Here is a 19,095-nt window from a genome sequence, read left to right on the forward strand (position 1 = left end):
ACCAGCTCCCAGCCGCAGAGCTCCACTTCCCGCCGCCGGTGAGTGCAGGGAGGTTGGGGAAAGGACACCCCCCGCACTCACTGGCGGCGGGAAGTGGAGCGCCACAGCTGGGAGCTGGCGGAGTGGAACAGGCTGGGGCCGGGCTGCTCTGCTTCCACCACTGCCGGTGAGTGCAGGGAGGGGGGAGGGGGAGAGAGAATCCCTTCTCCTATGCCTCCTCCCCCGAGCGACACGGCTGGGGCTGGGGGTGAGGGAAGCAGAACGGGCTGCTCCCGGCCCCCTGCTAATCACCCAGGCCACTCTGGGCCTGCAGGGCCCCCAGAAGTGCCCCCCTACAGCTCCTGCCTCCCAGACTCTGGGTAGGGAGAGGCTTGCTTTACTGCGTTGTATGAGAACCCATGTTATATCGGGTCACGTTATATTGGGGTAGAGGTGTATTTCTTTTGTTTTTTACAGTGCAAATATTTGTAATAAAAATAAATACAAAGTGAGCACTGTACACTTTGTATTCTGCCTTGAAATTTAAATTAATATATTTGAAAATGTAGAAAACACCCAAAAATATTTAAATAAATGGTATTCTATTATTAACACTGTGATTAATCATGCAATTAATCACGATTAATATTTTTGATCACACAATTAACAGCAATTAATTTTTTTAATCACTTGAAAGCCATAGAAATTACACTAAACTATCAGATATCAAAGACGTATTTCCAGAAGCTTCTGGTACAGTGGTAACATGAGGAAAGGATGACATTATGGCTCATCCCAAGTGACACAGGCAACTATAGTGAAGTCAATTATATGCATAGAAATAAATACTAGGGATGACTAAACAAGATGGGGAACCAGGATTACTTTTAGTGATAAGGTGAAAAAAGAGAAACAGTCTGATAGTTTATCTTATCACAATGTGAAAAGGAGCACTTGTGGCACCTTAGAGACTAACCAATTTATCTGAGCATAAGCTTTTGTGAGCTACAGCTCACTTCATTGGATGCATTCAGTGGAAAATACAGTGAGGAGATTTATATACATCACTCTCCTTACAGTGTGTATGATAACACCCATTTTTTCATGTTCTGTGTGTATATAAATCTCCTCACTGTATTTTCCACTGCATACATCCGATGAAGTGAGCTGTAGCTCACGAAAGCTTATGCTCAGATAAATTGGTTAGTCTCTAAGGTGCCACAAATACTCCTTTTTTTTTTTGCGAATACAGACTAACACGGCTGCTACTCTGAAACTTATCACAATGTCTACAACATGAATCCATCAGTGACAATGCATGAGGATACCAAATATTTGCACTCCATGCTGCCCAAAATCATGCTTTGTGTAAAAAAAAGTTAATATCTGAAGACCCATCAAATTTCTAGTATGAAAAACATATGAATTGTCTGCTTATATTTTCAGAAAACTGAAAGTGTTCCATCAGAGATGAAGGCATGTAACATCAGACTAACACAATACTCAAGAAAGAGATATTTCCCATGTTATTAAGTTATTTATTTAAGATTTGCAATGGATCTGCAGCTTTGCCTATATAAATAAAGATGATGGTACTGAAAACAATATTTCCATGTTTGCACATGATTTTAAATGAAAAAGCATAGCAAACAATGAGGAACACAGAGTAGTGCAGATATATACAAGTATTGAAGCAAAGAATATAAAAAGGAAAATATAAGTGGAAGAACAGTTGCACATAAGAAGATGTTAACGTTACTATAACAAATAATAGTCTGTACAACCTATATAACAACTTGCAGATGCAATGAGAAAAGGATGCTGTCCTGTCTCCAATAATAAAATATAAAGCACAAAAAACAAAGTCAGTGTCTCTTGGCAGAGTTGGATTTTTTGTATACAATACTAGTCTCCACAACTGTGCAAAAGACATACAGATATAAACGTGTAGGACAGAGCAGAAATCTAGGGAGATCGCTCTCACATGGAAGAATTCGGTTAAAGTTAAGCTAAGAAGAGAGTGAGTGCTTATTAACAAAAGATAAAAGCAAAAAATCTGAAGTCAGGACTAGAAAGCAGAATACAAAACTGAATAAATAAATCAGGATAAGCAGAAATAATTTTATTCATGATCTTAAAATGATCAATGAAATCCACAAGTTTCCCTCAACACAGAGGAGATATGGTCAACCATACCAGATTAAGAGAGCAATAAGGTAGATGAATTTCAAAAGTCACAGAAAGTTTAAAGGAAGCTGCAGAAAAATAAGCAGAGTATGAAAACATGTAGAAGAGTTCCAACATCCTCGTACTATAGTATAGGATGAAGTATCATAATATTTTAAAAGTGCCAATAGAAGGTTTGAGTCATTCTGTTTATGCGTATTTCAAAAGAAAATAATGGCTCTCATAAGAGGTTGAACTGTCAAGGCAGATTGTATCTGCAAATTAAACACTGAGAGAAGTAAAGATAATGATGTTAAAAGCAATACACTCAAAGTTGTGATATTCAGCTTCAAGAAATTTCAAGATTTTCAAATTTAAATGCCAATGATACAACAGTCATCAAAAACTATAGAGACAATTAAGGCACTGTAAGTATACTGATACACACTCACTGCTGCAGGCCACCAGCCCTTACCTGTTAGCATTCTTTTTCCAGATGAAAAAGAAGAATTCCTATCATCATAAGCAAAACGAGCAAACCTGAAAGCACAGTGCTTCAACAATGTATTTTAAACAGGAGAGGAAATATTAAGCCAATTGCCAAAAGTGCATAATAAATCTGAAAAAGAAAAGGAGTACTTGTGGCACCTTAGAGACTAACAAATTTATTTGAGCATAAGCTTTAGTGAGCTACAGCTCACTTCATCCTGTAGCTCACGAAAGCTTATGCTCAAATAAATTTGTTAGGCTCTAAGGTGCCACAAGTACTCTTTCTCTTTTTGCGAATACAGACTAACTCGGCTGCTACTCTGAAACCTGTCATAATAAATCTAAGATTCTCTTCTGTCACAGTTCAATGGGAAGTTAGAACTGTGACCTCTACCCGGTCTCTCTGTGGGCACCCTTTCTAAGGCCTTGTCTACACTACAGGGAAAAGTCAATCTAAGCTTTGCAATTTGAGCTCCGTGAATAGCATAACTCCAGTCAATGCAGCTTAGATCTACTTACCACGGGGTCCACACTATGCGATGTCGATGGGAGAAGCTCTCCCGACGCTTCCCCTTACTCTTCTCAATCTGGTGGAGTACAGGAGTCCACGGGAGAGCGATCTGTGGTCGCTTTAGCAGGTCTTCTCCAGACCCGCTAAATCGACCACTGATGCATCGATCGCTGCATGTCAATAGCCCGGTAAGTGTAGACAAGCCCTAAGTGTCAGACCTCTACCTGCACTTTAGACTGGATCACCAGGTTACCACACCCCCATTCCAATGGTACTGCCATTGTTACGAGTGCCTTAGACTCCCATTGCGGCCATCCTCTAGTGCACTCAAGTGACAAATTTTGTAACCTTCACCTCTCTCCATGTGGAGGCCCTCAATTCTACCACTCACAGACCAGCTCCTGGAGTGGCAGCTCCCCCCATTTCCAACTGTGTTAACACAACAGACCCAACTGTATTTGGCATCTGTAAGAAATGAGTCTCTGGAAGCCTGCAACCTATGGTTGAGTAAAGTGACTATAAAACAACTTATTCAAAACAAATGTATCATCTATTTACGCTAAAGTACATACCAAGCCGAGAGAAAGATTAAAACAAGAGTCTATACACATCTGGTCCCAACTAATCTCGATCCTTTCCTTGCAAGTTTTGCACTTTTCTTGCTCTTAGCCAAGATACCACCATTTCTGTGCTTCTTCCTCTTACATCTAGGATTACCAATCCTCCCAGATTGGCCAGGAATCTACTGAAATCGGCCTCAATCTCCCGGTGACTATTAAAAGAAATCTGGGACATTTTAATAGCCAAAAGTCCGGTCAGCGGCACAGCAGCACTAAGGCAGGCTCCCTACCTACCCTGGCTCCGCTTAACTCCCAGAATGGGCCAGCATGTCCAGCTCCTAGGCGCAGAGGCGGCCAGGGGGTCTCCACGTGCTGCCCCGCACCCTGCCCTGAGTGCCGACACTGCGGCCAATGGGTGCTGCAGGGGTGGTGTCTGCAGGCAGTGGCAGTGTGCAGAGACGCCTGGCCGTGCCTCTGCCTAGGAGCCAGACATGCCAGTTGCTTCAGGGAGCAGCCCGAGGTAAGCTCCATCCAGAGCTTGCTCTCCTGCCTCACCCCCTCCTACACTCCAACCCCCTGCTCCAGTTCTGAGCCCCCTCCTAAACCCATACTCCCTCCTAGAGCCTGTACCCCACATATCCCCTGTACCCCAACCCCCTGCTCCAGGCTCAGTTTGGAGCCCCCTGCCACTCTGAACTCCTTGGCCCCACCCCCTAGCCCAGAGCCTACATCCACTCCCACACCCAACCCTCTGCTCCAGCCCGGTGAAAGTGAGTGTGGGTGCAGGAGAGTGAGTGGGGGTGTGATGGGCGGGGGGGCAAAGGTGTTTGCATTTGTGCAATTAGACAGTTGGTAACCCTACATTATGTCCCTAGCAGTGGCTGCCCCGTCACATCGGTTCCTCTCTAGGCCAGGATCTAATAGTTTAATGCCCTTTTGACCCCATCCACAGGTCTGAGAAAATTAAACTGCTAGCCTGATTGTAGCCAGGCATTTCCCTATTAGTATTTACCCCATTGTTTCCTTGAGGATCCTAGGTATTCTCTCTGGCAGTACCTTAACTTTGTCATTATTGCCTGTTTGTTTCCCCCTAACAGCCTCCTTTGATTTAAATTCCATTAAATCAGACAGGACATCAAACAGGTGAACTGAAGTACAGATGATATTCATAAAAAAATACAGATAAATCCCTTTTTCTCCACATCTTCAAATCCAAAATCAATAGCATCCAAACATTTTCAGTGTAAGAGTCAAATGTCCTATTTCAAAATGTGAAGGGGACATAATCAGATGAGATAGCGTAGTTTAAACCTACAATATTTTCCCCCTCCAACCCCTTCCTGAATTCTCTCAAGAAACTGCACTGAAAGCATAAAAGCAGCTCCTAATTTGGGTGCCTAAAACTAAATTTTACTTTCTAAGTTACTCAGATGCTTCTTCAGCTTCCCAGCTGGGCTTAAAGAGGAAACTGATGGCTTTTTTTTTTCCCTTTTTCTTTTTCTAAAGAGTCCTTTTTGCAGTACACTTGCTTCTCCGCTTGCTAGTTCTCTCCCCCCCATGGGCCCCATCCCTCTACCAACTGCTCTGCAACTTGCTTGCTCCCCCTCCCTTCCCACTCCTGTAAAGACAACATGGCTCCAACCTTCTGCTTTCTCTTCCCTCATCCCTCCCCTCAAAGTAGCCCCTCCTCAGATGCTGCTTACTCTTTACTCCCCTCCTGAAAAAAAAAAAAAGCTGTCAGAGAGCACATTTTAAGTTTGTAATTAAATACAAACATTTTCTTCATAAGAAAGTCACTCTCAAGATACACAGTTAAGAAGAGCCTTAAGGCAACGGGCTAGACACCAGTTCCTTAAAAACCAGCAGCTCCACTAAAAGCTTTCATTTTATTTGCTTGCACATTCAGATATATCTATCTCACTCAACAAATTTATTTCAGTTGCTACTGTTAAGTTCAAAGTTTCTGGCTTTGGATGCCAAATAGGACCTGAAAATAATAGCCTGCTTAGTAGGGTAAGCTGTATAATAACAATTCCACTGGGTCAGAAGACAATAGCATTCTAAGCTCATCTTGGTTTACATACATCATTAATGGTTTCGCTACCCTTACTGTCTGAATGATCCTGCTGAATGTGGTCTGAATGCCTAACCAATAAGTGAATAGGATATCCATTGCCAGATTGCACATTTCGTTTGCACCAGAAACAATTCACAAATTTAGTCAAGTGCATCTACCTGTGGAGCTCCAAGTTTCTTGGAGTTTTGAAGGCAGATGTAAATTCAGGCAGCGATCAGTATGCGCAAATTGCCTGATAAGTCAAACCACCTTCATGTGGAAAGCTCTTCACATGTATCTGGCTTGACTGAATAGTATATGCTCTATTTGCAGAATTTCCTAATATTGTTTAGACTGCTTGTAGGTTTATGTAAGTGAAGTCAGTCAAATTCATCACTAATGTATGCAGATTCTTGAGTGTGTCTCATAAGGAAGACTGTCGTCAGTAGTATCACTCCTAGCTCCAGAAGACTTTTCTACCTGCTCTGTGCCGATACTGAGCTCTTTTCCAGGCTGGCCTGTCCTTTTAGGACTATGTAGTAATGCCTCTGACATAACCAATTCTCTGTGAGACTACGAATGAAAAGCTGGATCATGAGAGGTACACTAGTAAGGAGTTGGAACCACTCCCAATAGTTTCCTCATACACACCAAACATACACATAACAAGACAATGACCCCTGCCGTAAAGAGCTCACAACAGAATTGTATTGAATGAGAACGGGGGGATACAATACAGTGCATGAGATAACAATGAGATAGTTACAATTAATATAATAAGCAGCAGTCATAGCACTCCAGCTGCCTAACAAACGTCAAGCGTATTATAGACATCACAGCACTGTTGGGTTTTAAAGAGATTTAAAGGAAAAGGATGTGGTGGCCTTGCAGATTTTTACAGGGAGTCCTCCCTTGCATAAGAGGCAGCATGGGGAAAGTGTGAAAATACTCATTGGCAAATTTGACAAGATATTCTCCCAATGCTTCCCAGACCCAAGAGACAAGATGTTACTGTACCTATGGCTTTAAAAAAATTAAAATTAAATTAAAAAACACTCCTGCTGTTCTAGAGCAGGTATTGAATGAAAATTTTTTCTAGGAAACCCAACTCTTATTTGGAGAGGATTTTTTCCCGCTCCTAGACTTTCCTCCTCACTTTCTGTTTCAGAGTTTTCCTTTGTAGTCGAAACTCTCCCTAACTTCCACCCCAATTTCAAAACGACTACATTTGAAGAGTTAATTAGCCCTCCTGTAAGGCCACTTAAGGTGCAGACGACATATTCTTGTCATTGGCCTCCAACAGTACTTTCTCTAACTGTTCACTCAACTGTTTCCCTCCTTCAAATTATGTTGAAAAAATTGCTTGGAGAGGTTGCCATGGAGGAGTCAACAATGTCTTTTAGCAATAGCATTAGAAGCCACATCTCACAAGACAGATTAAGGAACCAACGGAAGTGTGTGCCATGACAGATGCAGCTGAAGTAAGATTTTTGCAGATTGACTTTTCTTTACTGTCTTGCTATATCTTTTGTCTTCATATCATCAAGAGCGAGCAGCATGCACGTCAGTGGTTCCCAATATTTTTTGTTGGTGGTGCTTCTCCTCCACCCTTGGGGAGGGATTGGTATATGTCCCCAGTGCCACATTATGATAGTGCCGTCTCTTTTTTCTGTCGCCTTTCTCTTGTACTCTTCTTTTTCTGTCTGCCCCCCCCCGGCCCCCCGCCCTTGTCATCCTCATGTTCTTTCCTTTGTTGCTCTTGCATTTTTCTGACTTGTCCCTTACATACCTCCTACCTTCATTTATTCCCTGGTAGCTCTGATTCCTCCCACTCATTACCCAACTCAATTCGAAGGCACACACTGCTGGCATGGGGGAACATCCACTGGTGCCCACCAAAGTGGATGTGGGTGCCACGCAAGCCCAGCAAACAAGGTTCGGGTGTGACAGGTTGCTATCTCAGTCTGAATCCCTGTACAGTGAAAGCAGCAAAACAGAAGCAAAGAAAAAAGGAAACACAGACTGAGCAGCACATTTGCAGTGTGCACATGTACTTAGGAATGATCTGCAGCTTTCCAAGCCAGACAGACCCTTTTCTCTCCTTTGCATCCCATTGAAGTAGTCTGTACCTCCCACCCCGCCACTCATGTTGCGAAAAACAGATGTAGTTGATGAAAATGTTTGAGGGGCAACAGATGCTGCTTCAAAGTTTCTTTTAAAAAAGTCTTCAGTCTGTCTTTCTGCTTGTTCTTTTTGAAAGATATCTCCTCAGGCCACAGTAGCTCTATTGTTAAAGATTTAACTGATGATTCCACCTATGAAATGGAAGTTATTTCTACTTTACATTTTGCTATACCTTATAAAAACTTCATTATGACGGTTGAAATGACATCCTATGTCCAAGTTTTTCCCAATTCCCCATTGATAATGTTCTCAAACAATGGATATATTAGTGTGCCATTCTCTTTCACCTGTACTTTTTGTTCCCTTTAGTCCATTTTTCAGTCCTGTTATCCCTGGATTTATCCCCGGTTCCTATAAAAAACTAGCTAAAGGATGGGGAGATGCGGGGGTGAGGAGGATGTGAATCTTGCTCTCCATCAAATGTATGGTCATCTGGAAGAACCATTTCTTCAGGGGAATTATATTTTTAAACAGCCTCTTAGCAATGTTACACCTTTCCAGAGTGCCTCCCCTTTAAGTGGGCAACTGATCATTTAGATAACCTGGCTAAAACATCAATCTCACTGGGTGGCGCCATCACTTTCAGGAAAAAGAAAAGGAGTACTTGTGGCACCTTAGAGACTAACCAATTTATTTGAGCATGAGCTTTCGTGAGCTACAGCTCACTTCATCGGATGCATACCGTGGAAACTGCAGCAGACATTATATACACACAGAGATCATGAAACACTACCTCCTCCCACCCCACTGTCCTGCTGGTAATAGCTTATCTAAAGTGATCATCAAGTTGGGCCATTTCCAGCACAAATCCATGTTTTCTCACCCTCCACCCCCCCACACACAAACTCACTCTCCTGCTGGTAATAGCCCATCCAAAGTGACAACTCTCTTCACAATGTGCATGATAATCAAGGTGGGCCATTTCCTGCACAAATCCAGGTTCTCTCACCCCCTCACCCCCCTCCAAAAACGACACACACAAACTCACTATCCTGCTGGTAATAGCTCATCCAAAGTGACCACTCTCCCTACAACGTGCATGATAATCAAGGTGGGCCATTTCCAGCATTTCCACCATCAACCTCAGCGTGGTCCAGTCCACACAAGAGATCCACTTCCTGGACACTACAGTGCTAATAAACAATGGTCACATAAACACCACCCTATACCGGAAACCTACTGACCGCTATTCCTACCTACATGCCTCCAGCTTTCACCCTGACCACACCACACGATCCATTGTCTACAGCCAAGCTCTGCGATACAACCGCATTTGCTCCAACCCCTCAGACAGAGACAAACACCTACAAGATCTCTGTCAAGCTTTCTTACAACTACAATACCCACCTGCGGAAGTGAAGAAACAGATTGATAGAGCCAGAAGAGTTCCCAGAAGTCACCTACTACAGGACAGGCCTAACAAAGAAAATAACAGAACGCCACTAGCCGTCACCTTCAGCCCCCAACTAAAACCCCTCCAACGCATTATTAAGGATCTACAACCTATCCTAAAGGATGACCCAACACTCTCACAAATTTTGGGAGACAGGCCAGTCCTTGCCTACAGACAGCCCCGCAACCTGAAGCAAATACTCACCAACAACCACATACCACACAACAGAACCACTAACCCAGGAACTTATCCTTGCAACAAAGCCCGTTGCCAACTGTGTCCACATATCTATTCAGGGGACACCATCACAGGGCCTAATAACATCAGCCACACTATCAGAGGCTCGTTCACCTGCACATCCACCACTGTGATATATGCCATCATGTGCCAGCAATGCCCCTCTGCCATTTACATTGGTCAAACTGGACAGTCTCTACGTAAAAGAATAAATGGACACAAATCAGATGTCAAGAATTAGAACATTCATAAACCAGTCGGAGAACACTTCAATCTCTCTGGTCACGCAATCACAGACATGAAGGTCGCTATCTTAAAACAAAAAAACTTCAAATCCAGACTCCAGCGAGAAATTCATTTGCAAATTGGATACTATTAATTTAGGCTTAAATAGAGACTGGGAGTGGCTAAGTCATTATGCAAGGTAGCCTATTTCCCCTTGTTTTTTCCTACCCCCCCCCCCGACGTTCTGGTTAAACTTGGATTTAAACTTGGAGAGTGGTCACTTTGGATGAGCTATTACCAGCAGGACAGTGAGTTTGTGTGTGTCGTTTTTGGAGCGGGGTGAGGGGGTGAGAGAACCTGGATTTGTGCAGGAAATGGCCCACTTGATGATCACTTTAGATAAGCTAGTACCAGCAGGACAGTGGGGTGGGAGGAGGTATTGTTTCATGATCTCTGTGTGTATATAATGTCTGCTGCAGTTTCCACGGTATGCATCTGATGAAGTGAGCTGTAGCTCACGAAAGCTCATGCTCAAATAAATTGGTTAGTCTCTAAGGTGCCACAAGTCCTCCTTTTCTTTTTGCGAATACAGACTAACACGGCTGTTACTCTGAAACCTATCACTTTCAGGGAGACCCTAACTTCACCTGCTGCTCCCCCTTAGAATCTGTCAAGTCATTTTAGTTGCAAAAGCATGAACAGATCCACTTCAGTGCAAGGCTGAATGACTACAGTAAACTAAGCACCTCTGCTACAAATGGTGTTTATTTGTTTTTTGTGTTATAACTGGGCCTCTGGCAGCAATCCAACAGGTGGGGAGAGGCATCCCACAGTTGCCAGCAATGTTCTAGCAGGTATTAATTTTAAAATGCCAAAATAAGAAGCAAAAAATAAGGAACTCAAACTGCTCCTCACCTCCTGGATGATGAGCAAGCTGAAATAACGGTAAACACATTTCTAATTTGATCTGCAGGTGTAAAAGGAAAAACTGAACTAACTCCACCTAACTGAACTAGCTGGAGGCAAAATTTCAGCTGGGGAGGTAAAGGGCTTTCCCCTCGGGAATCCTAATCTGGAATGACAGTTCCAAACTGGCCTCTAGCATCTATTTTCTTTTCCATTCTCTTCTATATAGGTTCTTATACAGTACTCATCACTGTAGTGTCTGAGCAGTTTCCAGTAGCATATTAAGCAATGTGACTAACATCTGTCATGTGTTTGCTCTCTGATCCTCTCCCCAGGGGAGACGTGTGCAGTAATGTTTTGTTTTGATGTATTATTTTCACATACAGCTATATATTTATGTTGAGAAGACAGTCTCTATGCAGAGGAAGTGGGCAACTGGGGCTGAAAAAGAAATTGTAATTTATAGAATTCCAATTCCATAACAGTAAGCTATATGCCCTCTGACACACACAACATTTTTAAAAGACTATTACACAGTGTGCAAGATTAATTTTGTCAAAGAGTTTAAGGGAATGTCATAATATATTATACAGCTATCACACACACCAGAAATGTACTCTACTAGACAAAAAAAAGTTACTGTAGAATTAGTTTGATCAAACTAGATGATGACAACATTTCATACAGGTCTGTTCTTTTTCTCTGAACTCTCTACTTTTGTCACTTGCAGGACATATATTGACAACACTAATCACATTACAGCTGTCTGCATCTATCAGCTTGGATATCCTCATCTGGAAACCTAGTTTGTTTTTACCACCAAACCATGGATTAAAACCAAATATTGTAGCAGTGTGTAATAAGTATGCTTTGTTTTTGTCCACTGATACAGTTCTCTGCCAGGAAAATTTTGTCCTTCAGACCTGGCTAATGACAAACAAGTATGACCATAACCATGGAACAAGCACTATTTCCTTATGGGTAAGTAAAGGATTCTGGACAGTAGTCAATTATACCAAAGCCACAGTAGAGCCAAACCGTAGGAACCTATCTAGACATTTTCTGCCGGTCTGTTTTTTAACATAATATAACCTTGTTTATTAACTACACCAGTAAAGGGGCAGCAATCTTCAGACCAGACACAAAGAAAGACAAAATCCATTCAGTCATTTAACATTGAGCAACACATAACTACCGGTAATGTAGATCTAAAATTTGTCTTCCAAAAGCTCTAGAAGTATTTTTTGAGAGCTACTAAGAACAAATGTGAGCTCTCCTCCTTAAAGGAAGCCCTACTCCCAGCACCATTAAAATTAACAAAAAAATCTTAAAAGGTCTCGCAGTATGATCATTTGAAAAACAACGATGCAGATATTAAAACTGATTTACTTTTCTGATTTTATTCTAGCACTAACACAGCCAAATGAACAGACTGCAAATATCACCACCATTTTTCCTACTTCACATAGAAAAGACTGAAATCAAGAATGACTAACAGCAAATTAGCAAATTGCTAGCAAGAACTATTCTCATTAAGAATAAAATAAAAATATTTGCTCTGAAATTAAAAGACCTGCCCCACATTTTAATGTCATTGGAAAGGGAAACTTTTTTGGAGGAGGAAGAATTAATCTACTTAATTCTTCAAGGGAGGGAGGTACTGTTAATGTGTCATGTATTTCAATGAAACATTTAACATCTCATTTTAAGTTACCAACATTCACGCCACTAGAGCAGCTAGAAACAGAAGAAAAATCCCAAGGGAATGAATAATAATAGTAACAAAAACATACTCCTAAAGACTCCCATGAAGCAGCATCTCGGTTTGAAGCCAAAGGTAATTTACATAGCACCCAAACCGAGAGCAACACTGGGGGATGGGAATCTCTTCATGGCCTGATATCCTTCTCCAACACAACTTACAGCTTTTAAAAGGGTTTAAGATGGCAGGAAGGTAGGAGCCCAGAAAGTGTCTTGGGAAACAAGGTGAGATGTGACTTGAGAGAAGGGAGAGGAAATGGCCTGAGAGTTAATGGTCACACCAAGCGTTAAGGAAGTGAAGTGATGTTCCGCGGGCTGGGGCTGACCTGGGGGGAGGGGCACGGGAAAGACAGGGGTGGCGGGCATGGTGATGGCTGGAAGAAGGGGTGCTATGTAGGATGTGGGGGGGGCCCGCCTAGGAAGGAAAAGGGAGAGGGTGCCATGAGTGGAAGGGTGTGACTGGATGGCAGTGACCCAGCGGGTAAAGACTCTGCGGCGTGGGGGCTACCTTGGGGGAGGGACATATGGGGCAAGGCGCCTGGGGGAGGGGCATGGCAGGTGAGAGTGACCTAGGAGGCAAGGTGGGAGAGGTGTGTGGGAGAGGTGTCCGGGAGGGTGGGGTGGGGGAAGGGACTCTGGGGGGCGGGGGGGAGCGGCTTGGCAGGAGCGCAGGGGAGGTGTATGGCGGGGGTTAGTGTGAGGAAGGAGGGTGGGGTGGGGTGGGGCGGTGGGTGCGGACGAGGGGCATGGTGGGGTGGGGCGTTGGGGCGTGCCAGGGTGGAGCTACAGGGGTGCGGGTTGGCGTGGGGGAGGGGTATGTCGGGGGACTCTGGGGTGGGGGTTGCTGTGGGGACGGGGGGGAGAGTACTTCGCGCGGAGGGGGAGCCAGGCCGGGCTCCTGTTCCGCAGCCCCGGGGTCAGCAGGAGCCGCCCGTTGCCCTGTGGGAGGCCGGGGCCACTCACCGCGCTCCAGTCGCCGTTTCCCCCCTGCCGTGGGCCCGAGTCCCGCTTCCGCGCCGAGCGCACCCCTCACGGCACGGGCCAACTTCGCCCTGTCACGTGACGGGGCCGGAGCGGAGCCCCCCCGTCTAAGGGTTTGGCTGAAGGGGCTTGGCCGAGCTAGGCCGCGGGGCCTGCCGGGAGCTGTAGTTTGCGTGGGCAGGGACGGGCCGCGGGGCCTGCCGGGAGCTGTAGTTTGCGTAGGCAGGGACGGGCCGCGGGGCCTGCCGGGAGCTGTAGTTTGCTTGTGCTGACAGCGCCGGTCTCAGGTCCGTACCACAACGACTGACTCTAAAGAGAGCCAGGAGGAGAAAGTGGCCGGGCGGGGGCAGCATGGGAAGGGAGACCCATGAACCCCTGCAGGACAACAGCCCCCCCTTTCTCAACCCATGGAACAAACTGCCTCACCTCAGCCCTCAGGAGGCTACGGCCTAGGCAGCGCAGCGCACACACACATTCTCTCTCTCTCCTCCCCCCCCCACTGGGGTTGTTGCCCTCAATCTATTCCATTCTGTAACTTCCCAATAAACAGAGACAAGTTCTGTGAGGGGCCTGTTGCTGCCTATCTTGCCTAAATAGAGGTGGGTGAAGCCCTGTGAAATCTGGTCCAAAGCCCCAAGCTGAGAACCCATGAACTAAGGCTGGTGACACGCAGCCTAGTGAAAAGTTGGAGGACGGCCAGCGTGAGAGAGGAGTGATTGAAATGGTCACGCCGACGTCCAGACTTCCAAGGGTATCTCAATCGCCATTGCCTCACGACTGTGTGGAGTCATTTCCACTGGTGCAGAGCTCACAACGCAATCGACTCCGCAAGGTGCACGGAACCGAGAATAGCTACAAGAAAGTTATTGCCCCAAATTATTAGAAATTATAACAGACTGCCAATCAAAAAGCCGTGTGGGACAACTGCATTACCCTGGCCTAGGAGATGGAGAGACAGCAGAGGCAGTATTGCAATCTACCATCAAATCAAGGATGGATAATAATGACCAAATGGACACTGGATAAAAACCTAGTCACATACCAGAACTCCGTCTTGGATAGCTGCCTAATGTACTGTATCTGCCTCTGACAAGCACCCAAGTTCCTGTCCTTTTTTACACTTTGGCGCCACTTGTTAACGCCACTACTATATTTTTAAAAGGTATTTGAAATGGGGGCAAAGAAGGAGAGAGATTGTGAGGAGATAGAACAAGGCAGAAGAGGAGGAGAAAACAGGGAAAGGAAAGAGGGGGAGGGATCAGAAAAAGAAAAGGAAATAGTGGAGGAGAGGAAGCAAGTGTGAAATAGAAGCTTCTCTGCCTTGCTGGTTAGTTTTGCTGGTGGCAGCAAGTTGTACTAATTGCTATTTTGGGATTCCAGAGGCGTTGTTGTGAGGAGTGAATTACTATGCTGTAGAGAAGGAAGGTTTGTTGTTTAGACAAGTGAAACTGAAGGCTATGTTTAGCTGACAGAAATTAAGTCCCTTCCAGGGCAGCTTGGTTTAGAGAAGAGGCTCTTAGGAGCCTTTTAATGTCCCCTCTCTTGGTGAGGACAGGCTAACTACCTCTTTCCAAGGCTTCCTCCTTTTTATCTTTTTGAAATGTATGATGTTGTTTTATGCCACAAGATCCCAAGTAACTACACACTTAAGATCGTGACACACTTCATCCACTGCTGTGTCCACTTCTTTGTGAAACTTTGGTGTTTGCTGTGCAATTCCTCTCCTGCTCCCTTCAGCCTGTCTAAAACCTACTTCTCTGCTCTCTCTTTTTTAAAGCAAGGGCTGCTGACTGAAGTCAAATCAGCAGGACTAGATAAGGTATTGATTGTGGCAAAATGTGCTACTCTCAAACCTGGCGAGGCTAAATAAGATAAAACAGTATACACGCACATGTGCTTTGCTGCTTCTTTATTGAATTGTTCCGTTTCGTACTGTTTGACAAAGCCATTTCAGAGACCATCCAACAAATATTTAAAAACATTGTTGTACTTTGATAGTACCAGGACTGTGACAATTTAAATGCTACAATTTGCCAGAAGCTGGGGATAGGGGATGGATCACTTGATGGTTAGCTGTTTTGTTCATTTCCTCTGAAGCACCTGGCATTAGCCATTGTTGGAAGACAGGATACTGGGCTAGATGGACCTCTGGTCTGACCCAGTATGGGAGTTCTTATGTTAATGAGGGAGATTTAAAAACGTAGCGTTGAGAGTCTAAATATGTCACCTGACACACCTACAGTGATTTCTTCATCAGCAGAAATTAATCCAAAATGAGGAAATCTCTCTCAAATAAGCAAGTAAAAAAATTATGTGATGTTCAAGACATATGCACTGCTCACGCAAGAGGAAATATGATCTTTACCTCATCTTTATTCCTCTCAAATTTTCTTCTACACTTCCTGTTGTCTTTGTCTTAATTAAGGCCTAATTCTACAAAGCAGGCATGAGAGTAACTTTACTCACATAGTCACAGGACTGCGCACATGACGAACATTACTGGCATACCTAGGTTTTGCAGGATTCAGTTTATAGACTGTGTTCAGAAATTCTCCCATGATGGGTTTAGTGCTGATGCAGCTGCACCAGGGCTGGCAACAGTAGGAGAGGCAGCATAGACTGGTCTCAGGTGTATTTAACAACATGGCCCCAACCTGTTCACGTGGTGCTAAAAGTTGTACTTGTCTGTCCAGTCTGTACTAGTGCTTGTTTAGAGTAGATTCAAAACAAGACTTATTTCAGGCTGCCTTTATATATCAAAATAGAAAAAAAATATACGCAGATTGCAGAAAACCCATTTCTGAAAGATCCTTTACTGGTCTCCTTTCACTTGCCTGTATTATGTACTGGTAGCTTTGCATTTAAATGGCATTAGAATCCCTTATTATTAAAGAACTCAGTGGGATGGTTAATTCTGCCTTCCGAAACATTTTAAATAGGAAAGTTGTCAGAATAAAGTCATATCCGTGGCCTAACCAGCTAGCAATGTAATACAAATCTGTCTTGAGATTTGCAAGCTATACAAATCTAATAATGCGGCTCAGAAATAATTGGAAAAAGACAACCAGCTTTTTTATTAAATTTGGTTTTAAAGAACTTGTTACTGGGATGAGACGGTCAGATTTCAGCCGAAAGCAAATTTCAACAGCGCATATATGATGTGTTGATACTACCTCAAAATATGACTTCTTAAATATTATTTTAATAAAAACCAGGTATAGCAGGCTATTAATTTGCACATCACATTACAAATGCTACATCTCAATCCAATAAAGGCATATACCCTCCCACGTAAGTCAATGGGTTTCCACAGTTGTAAGGGTCTGCACTTTGCAGGATAGGGACCCTAAGAAAAACATACTCCCTATCCATAAATAAAACAACACAATGAAATATAAGAGAAGACACAGGGAAAGGTATGGGTTAGTAAGCAGAGAAAATTTAATCATAAAGTAAAAGTAATAATTAGGCGAGGAGTTAATAAAAAGCAGTGTTGCTCACTCTCACAATTTTATCACAAGTCTCGTGATATTTGGTATTTTTTTTAAGGCCCCAGCTCCTGGAGTCAAATGGTGTGGTCAGAATCTTGGCTTTCATTTAAAATGAAAGTAGCTTTCTAACCCCCATGTTACGGAGAAAAGCTCGAAAACATGACCTGAGTGAACCAAAGGCTCAGGAACCATTTTTAAATCTCATTATTTTTTAGGCCTACCTCATGATTTTTGAATGTTTGAGGTTGGCAATAGTGAAAAAAGAGCCAACAAGACAGGTACCTATGACTACCCCTTGTTTTTGTTTATTATTGTCTGTCTGTCACATCTTTTTAGATTGTAAGTCCTTTGGAGCAAAGGTTATGTCTTTGGTGTTTATGGAGCACCTAGTTTAGGGGGGTTCTGAGCTTCATTGGGACTTTTGGATACTACCTCAGTACCAATAAAAAACAAAAATAATTAATAATTAAAACAGTTTGGGAGGAGGAGGACATGGGAATGATTAATATGAGATAAAAATGGAAAGACTCATAGACCACCAAGATGTTTTGCTATATTAAGACACAGTGTAAATAACTAATATAAAACTCAACAGTGTACAGTTATAACTTGGAGACCTTGTAGAACTAGCTTTCTAACAGAGAAAGGGATTCATGACATTAGATGATATAGAATACCCTGTATTATAGTAATGGTAAGCAAAATGTAATTATCCAAACTGGGACCAGGACAATGGGGTTACCAACCTTATTCTTGTGAAAAGTGACATGAGATCTTTCAAGAGTATCAGTGGTCACAAGCCTGGTTGTATATCTAATCCAAGATATGGCACCTCCAACAGTCCAGTCCCCACACTAATAGTGTGCTTGGCTGTTGGCTCAGAATTAGCTCAGAGGGCCACCTCCCAAATCACAGACTTCACACTTGCAACTAAAGTTTGCATTCTTTCATGGGCTTTCCTTGGAAGTCTCAATGTAATTTTTTTAATTTGGCTGTTGTCAATGGAGCCATCTGAAGATCTGGCCGATAATCTAACAACTGCATTTTGAGGATAGACATGGATTCCTTCCAGATGTGATGCACTTTTAGAAGGTGTCATGATCATGAGACAGATTGTTTTTAAAATTATTTTTACCCATTATTTTTAGGGCCTCCTTTACTGTCAATAATTTAAAGGTGGGATTCCAAAACAAGAAGTTAATTTTGTCCAAACAGTTTTTTTAAACACTAAAGGGAACTGAACTAATGCCTGTTATGATACAGAAATTGTTTTTGAAGTATAGACAAGATATTCCTATAACAAGCATGGTATTGCATGTTTTATATTAACAAATAGCAACACTAAGCATTGAGCCAGAGGGAGACGAAACAACCATATTCTTCCTTTTTCCTCCCCCAGATAATCTCATCTGTGTTGATATGATGTTCTCTTTTCCTTCTGACATCTCCCTTTCAACAAAAAGCTTGTTAGGAAATTCAGTGGTGCACTTTCAATTTCCTTCTTTTGAGCCACTGTTCTAGAAACATTTGGCTTGATTCATCAGCCATCGTTTACATGATGTAATCATTCAGCTTGAGGAAAATATAGTGAAAGTGTAATACACACACTGCTGGTTCAAGTCACTGCTAGTAACTGGTCTAAATCCCCATATGGATTTATGGTTATGGATTTATCTAAGCATGTTCCATCTGAAAGTTAAGGTTGATCTTGTGACACAGACATAATCTATGGTTGAGGTGCAGGAATGGAGTACCGCCAGGAAAGAAAGCATGGGTTATGCCGATGGGGTGGTCCACCCTTTACAGCACTTGCGCTAGGGTACTGGTGGTGTGAGGTGCCTAATCTCAGTGTATAATGTATTTTATCTGTGTAATGACCCGCTACTGATACGGGGTCTGGGGAGTCCTGTGACTGGGAACAGCAGTAGGACCCTGATGCGTTTTTATTAAGTTTTGACAGAGCAGCAATGGGAGCCAGATGAGGTTAGGGATCATGGGCCCTCTGAGTGGCACCCTACTTGTCAGGGGGCCTATATGGCCCTGACCGAGGAACAGGCACAGGACTATGATAGAGTAAAGACTGCTGTCCTAGACAGGGTTGGCCTGTTGGATGAAAAATACAGACAAAAATTTCAGGCTGCTAGATGGACTGGAGG

General features: G+C 43.4%; 1 protein-coding gene across 3 annotated transcripts in view; it reads right to left on the reverse strand.

Moving 5' to 3' along the window:
* Positions 1-13,572, reverse strand: part of MTM1 (myotubularin 1) — a 78,563-nt gene extending 64,991 nt beyond the window's left edge. For 2 of the 3 annotated variants that reach the window (XM_077826155.1, XM_077826149.1), the window contains exon 1: positions 13,431-13,572. The gene's annotated coding sequence lies outside the window, so the exon portion shown is untranslated. The remainder of the gene's footprint in view (positions 1-13,430) is intronic. The other variant, XM_077826152.1, reaches the window with a different exon arrangement.
* Positions 13,573-19,095: the final 5,523 nt, after the last annotated feature.

This window comes from Eretmochelys imbricata, chromosome 9 (assembly GCF_965152235.1).
Source record: "Eretmochelys imbricata isolate rEreImb1 chromosome 9, rEreImb1.hap1, whole genome shotgun sequence".
NCBI lineage: Eukaryota > Metazoa > Chordata > Testudines > Cheloniidae > Eretmochelys > Eretmochelys imbricata.